The following is a 6,396-nucleotide window of genomic DNA, read 5'->3' on the forward strand; positions in this document are numbered from 1 at the left end:
CTTTTTTGAGCGCATCTTCTACTCTCCTCATTTTTTATTGAAATACAATAGATAATTAGTTGTTCATATTCACAGTGTACAATTCAATAAGCTTTTTCAATTATAGTTGGCATAAAATAATACATTAGTTTCAGTTGTACAGCATAGTGATTAGAGATCTATATAACTCACAAAGTGATCACCACACTAAATCTAGTACCCCTCTCCCCCTTACATATTTATTACATTATTAACTATTTTCCTTATGCTATACTCTACATCTCCACGTCTATTTTGTAACTATTCATTTGTACTTCTTAAACCCTTTGCCCTTTTTCACTGTCTCCCCAATCCCCCTCCCATCTAGCAGCCCTCAAAATACTATCTATGAATTTATTTCCGCTTTTGTTGTTGTTTATTTTGTTTTTTAGATTCCACATATACATGAAATCATGTGATATTTGCCTTTATCTGACTAACTTCATTCAGCACAATACCCTCTATGTCCATTAAGGCAACATCTTTTTCCATCCCTCTCTTTTAGATTGTGTGTGTCTTTTTATCTGAAGTGAGCCTCTTGTAGGCAGCATATGTAGGGGCCTTGTTTTCTTATCCATTCAGCCTCTCTATCTTTTGGTTGGAGCACTTAATTCTTTTCCATTCGAGGTACTTATTGATAGGAATGAAGTTGTTACCATCCTTTATTTCTGTTTTTGATGCATGCTTTTGTTTTGTTTTTGTTTTAGGCGAGGCAATCCTTGGTTGACCGCACAGATTGCAAGGATCTTGTCAGCTTACAATCCCTTATTATTTTTTTATTTTTATTTTTTACGCCTACAGGACCCAGTCTTCCTAGGTGGTCTCCCATCCAAGTATTAACCAGGCCTGACCCTGCTTAGCTTCCAAGATCAGACGGGATCAGTCTTGTTCAGGGTAGCATGGCCGCAGACTGATACATGATTTTTTTCTTCTTAAAGAAGTCCCTTCAACATTTCCTGTACTGGCTTGGTGATAATAAATTCCTTTAACTAATTTTTATCTGGGAAGCTCTTTACCTGTCTTTCAACTCTAAATGATAGCTTTGGTGGATAAAGTATTCTTGGTTATAGATCCTGGGTTTTCATCACGTCAAATATTTTGTGCCGAACCCTTCTGTACTGAATGTTTTCTTTTGAGAAATCAGCCGCCAGTCTCATGAGTGCTCCCTTGTAGGTAACTAATTGCTTTTCTCTTGCTGCTTTTTAAGATTCTCTTTGTATTTAATGTTTGGCATTTTAATTATGATGTGTCTTGGTGTGGGCCTCTTTGGGTTCCTTTCTTAGGACTCTCCGAGCTTCCTGGGATTATATGTCTATTTCCTTCACCTGGTTATGGAAGCTTTTCATATATATTTCTTCAAATATATATTCAACTTCCTGTTCTCCCTCTTCAGGTACCCCTATGACACAGATCTTGTTAGCCTTAATTTTTCCCATATGCTCCTTAAATTATTATTATATTCTTGGTTACTTTTTTCTTGCCATTCTGGTTGGGTGTCCTTGGCTTTCCCATCCTCTATATAGGTCATTTGATACTCTTCTTTATTCACTCTGTTTATAATGTTAGCTTCTTATATAACCACATACATTTATCAAAACTAAAAATCAACATGGGTATAAAACAATTAACTAAACTACTGGCGTTATTAGGATTTCATTAGATATTTCCACAGTAGGCCATAAACATATACATCACCTGAAAAACTTACCTCTCACCTCTTTGGGTTAATCTTTTCTGGGACTCTTTGACCTTCCTGGGGTTGTATTTATACTTCCTTTACTAAGTTAGAGAAGTTTTCCATTATTATTTCTTCAAATAACTCTTCAACTTCTTGTTCCTCTTCAGGTACTCCTATGACCCGGATGTTTTTACATTTAATTTTGTCTCATTGGCTCCTTAAATTTCTATCATAACCTTGGCTTCTTTTTTCTAGCCATTCTGATTGAGTGTCCTTTGCTTCTCCATCCTCTATATCAGTGTTTTGATCCTCTTCTTCCTCTACTCTTTTGATTCCTTCTAATATACTCTTCATCTCACATAATGTATTCTTCATTTCTTACTGGTTCCCTTTTATAATTTCCATTTCCATTTTTATGTTTTTTTAATCTTTGTTGAAGTTCTCACTGAAATCATCTACACTTCTCCTAAGTTAATTGAGCTTCTTTATAACCAGTGTTTTGAACTCTGCATCTGTTAGATTGCTTGACTACATTTTTTCTGAATCTCTGTTCTGTTCTCTCATATGGTTTCTGCTTCTTTGTCTTCTTATTTTCGTTGCCTTTCTGTGTTTGTTTCTATCTACTAAGCAAAGCTCTTAAGTCTCCCAGTCTTATTACCATGGCTTTGTGTAGTAGGTGTCCAGTGGCACAGTCCTGAGAGGGTTTCAACTGCAGGCCAAGTTTAGCCTCAGCCTGTGCCCCTCCGGGGCCACCTATTAAGATTCAGCAAGCAATCCACAGATGTCGTGCTTATAGTTGCCTCAAGAGGCCACACCAGAAACTGCGGTCAGCTGCCACCAGCGTGAGTGTTGAAGTTGACTCAGGAGCACTGGGCTCACCGAGGATACACTTAGCAGTAGTTTGGTTGGGGCTGCAAGTTGGGGGAGGCATCGTTTCAAGGAATCCTCAGAACAGAGAGACTTCTGTTATCCAGTTTGATGACGTCTCAGCTATGGCAGCTCTGCATCCACATACTGAGAGGGCGGGAGGGCTCAACAGGGGAACAATGGATACCACCTGCACTTCTGCCCAGGAGAGCTTTGCATCTAGCCCTCTCTCTGACCACTCTGTCTCCTTGTAAGTCCCTGGTACCTCCCGAGCTGCCAACCTGGCACTGGTGATCAAAGAATGCAGATCTATCACCACACAATTTATGTTGCAGATACAGTCCCTTTAAGAGGCATCTGCAGCTGCTAGCTGCCGCTGCCATAGCCTCTGTCCCACTCAGCTGCTGGAGACCGGGCAGCCTCACATTTTCGCCACATCCTACCTCCAACCATTGCAAAATGATTTCTTATTTCTATCCCTAGTTGTAGGGCTTCTGTTCATCTAAATATCCAGACAACTCTGCGTGCTGTTTGCTCCGTGCTTCTCTCTCAACTTTGATGTGGTCACAAGAGGGGATGAATGAAACTTCTATCATCTATGCCATTTTGCCTGGTTGTTCTTTTTAATGTATTGTTGAACTTGGTTTGTTAATATTTTGTTGAGGATTTTTGCATCAATGTTCATCTGAGAGGGCAAGAGGGCTCAACAGGAATATTGGTTTATGGCTTTCTCTTTTTGTACTGTCTTTGTCTGGTTTAGGAATCAGAGTAATGGTGGCCTGATAAAGAGTTAAGAAGCCTTCTCTCCTCGAATTTTTTTGGAATAGTTTGAGAGGAATTGGTGTTAGTTCTTCTTTAAATGTTTTATAAAATTCACCTATAAAGCCTTCTGGTCTAGCACTTTTGTTTTTTTGTTGTTGTTTTTGGGGTTTTTTTGGAAGTTTTTAAATTACTAATTTAATTTCATTGGTGGTAGTCAGTTCAGATTTTCTGTTTCTTCTTTACTCAGTCTTAGGATATTATATGTTTCTAGGAATGTATCCATTTCTTCCAGATTGTACGGTTTGTTGGTATATAATTGCCAACAAACTGTAGTATTTTCTTATAGTCCTTTGTATTTCTGTGGAGTCTGTAGTTATTTCTCTTTTTTTTTTATTTTATTTATTTCAGTTCTTTCTTGATGACACTGGTTAGAGATTAATCAACTTTTTATCTTTTCAAAGAATGAGCTCTTACTTTCATTGATCTTTTGTATTATTTTTCTAGACTCTATTTCATTTATTTCTGCTCACATCTTTATTATTTCCTTCCTTCTACTCACTATGGATTTTGTTTACTGTTCTCTTTCTAGTTCTTTTAAGTGTAAGGTTAGGTCATTTATTTGAGATTTTTCTTGTTTCTTGAGATATGCCTGTATTGCTATAAATTTCTTAGGATTGCTTTTGCTGTGTCCCATAGATTTTGAGTCATTGTGTTTTCATTTTCATTTGTCTCTAGGTATCTTTTGATTTCTTCCTTGATCTCTTGTTAACCCATTTATTGCTTGGTAGCATGTATTTAGCCTCCAAGTGTTTGTGTATTTTTCAGTTTCTTTCATGTAATTGATCTCTAGTTTCATACCATTGTGATTGGAGAAGTTTTATATGTTTTTAATCTTCTTAAATTTATCGAGAATTGTTTTGTGACCTAACATGTGGTCTATCTTGGAAAATGTACAATGCATACTTGAAAAGAATGTATGTTCTGCTGCTTTGGGGTGAAATGCTCTGAAAATTTATATTAAATCCATCTGGTCTTGTGTGTCATCTAATGGCAAGGTTCCTTGTCGATTTTCTGTCTGGGAGATCTGTTCACTGGTGTCAATGAGGTGTTAATGTCTTCTACTATGTGCATATTATTGTCAATCTCTCCCTTTATGTTTGTCAATAATTGCTTTATGTATGTAGGTGCTCCTATGTTGGGTGTGTTTATGTCCTCTTTTGTATTGATCCCTTTATCATTATGTAATGCTCTTCTTTATCTCTTATTATAACCTTTGTTTCAGAGTCTATCTATTTTGCCTGATATAAGTATTGCTACCCCAGATATTTTATTTCCATGTTTACAAAATGCCTTTTTCCATCCCTTTACTTTCAGTCTGTGTGTGTCATTTTATCTGAAGTGAGTCTCTTATAGACAGCATATGTATGAGTCTTATTTTCTTATCCATTCAGCTACCCTATATTTTATGAATGAAGCATTTAATCCATTTACATTTAAAGTAATTATTGATAGGTACACGATTATTGCCATTTTATTATTTGTATATAGGTTTTATTTCCCCCTCCTTTTTACAGAAATCCCCTTAACATTTCTTGTGATTCTGGCATATATTCCATTGTCTTCCTCCTGTCTGGGAAGGACAGTATCTCTTCTATAATTTCAATTGATAGCCTTGCTGTGTAGAATAGTCTTGGTTGTAGGTTCTTGTTTTTTATCACTTTGAATATTTTGTGCCAATCCCTATTGGCCTGAAAAGTTTCTGCTGAGAAATCAGCTGGCATTCTATGAGACTACCCTTGTAAGTAATCGGCTGCCTTTCTCTTGCTGCTTTTAAGATTCTCTCTTCATCTTAAACCTTTGGTAGTTTAATAATGATGTGTCTTGGTATGGATCTGTTTGGGTTCCTCTTGTTTGAGGCTCCATGCTTCTTCAACTTGTATGTCTATTTCCTTAATGAGGTTAGGGAAGTTTTCATCATTATTTCTTCAAATAGATGATCAATTCCTTACTCTCTTTCTTCTCCTTCTGCTACCCCTCTAATGCAGATGATGGTAATTTTGATATTGTCCCAGAGGTCTCTTAAACCTTCCTTATTTTTTTTAATTAAATATTCTTTTTGCTGTTCCATTTGGGTGTTTTCTACTACCTTATCTTCCAACTCCATGATTCAGTACTCTATTTCATCTGATTTACTATTGATTTCTTCTAATTTCTTCTAGGGTCTTCTTCATTTCAATTATTGTATTCTTCTTTATGGTTTCTATGTCCTTTTTTATACTTACTATCTCTCTGTTGAAGTCATCACTGAAATCATCTATTCTCCCCCTAAGTTCATTGAGCACCTTTACAACCAGTGTTTTGAACTCTGTCTCTAGTAGGTTGCTTGTCTCCATTTCATTTAGTTTTTTTTCTGGTGTTTTCTCCTGTTATTTCATTTGTGGCATGTTTCAAGGCATGTCTCCTAGCCTTGGCCAGGTAGTCTTACATAGTAGATGTCCTAGGCAGCCCAGTAGCACAGTCTCCCTGATCACTTGTGCTGGGGGCTCTGTGTGTGTTCCTTGTGTGGTTGTGTGTGTTCTGTCATAGCTAAGCCTTGATTGCTGTTAGCACATCAGTTGGTGGGATTGACTCTTGGGCTAACTGGCTGTGGGTAATGGCCATGCCCATAGGATATGAGCTGCTGTATGGGGCCTGATCCCTCAGAGTGAGATTCACCCCAGCAGTCTCAGGTACTTGTTGAGACCACACTTTGCATATGCCTCTTATGGGGTAAATCTGGGACTCTGCTGTTGTCTGACACCAGTGTTCTGGTGTGTTGGTTCTGTTGCCCTTGGGAGGGGCTCCCCTGTAGGCTAAGGTAAGCTGCTGCCCTTGATTGTTTGGGGCTATCTGGTAGGAGCTACACAATGATCCACAGATGGTTGCTACCAATGCTGGATCTGGAGGCAAGTGGGAAAGACCATGCTGTGAGCTGAGGTTGATTACCTCCATTACTGGGCCTGGGGTAGCTTAGCAAAAGGACCAGTGCACCTTCATGCTTGGGGCTACCCGCCAGGTGGAAGAGCCTTTGG

General features: G+C 38.0%; 1 pseudogene; it reads right to left on the reverse strand.

The window, feature by feature from the left end:
- Positions 1-810: 810 nt before the first annotated feature.
- LOC112472574 lies at positions 811-929 on the reverse strand (annotated as a pseudogene).
- Between the last annotated feature and the right edge of the window lie 5,467 nt (positions 930-6,396).

This window comes from Pteropus alecto, unplaced genomic scaffold (genome assembly GCF_000325575.1).
Source record: "Pteropus alecto unplaced genomic scaffold, ASM32557v1 scaffold229, whole genome shotgun sequence".
NCBI lineage: Eukaryota > Metazoa > Chordata > Mammalia > Chiroptera > Pteropodidae > Pteropus > Pteropus alecto.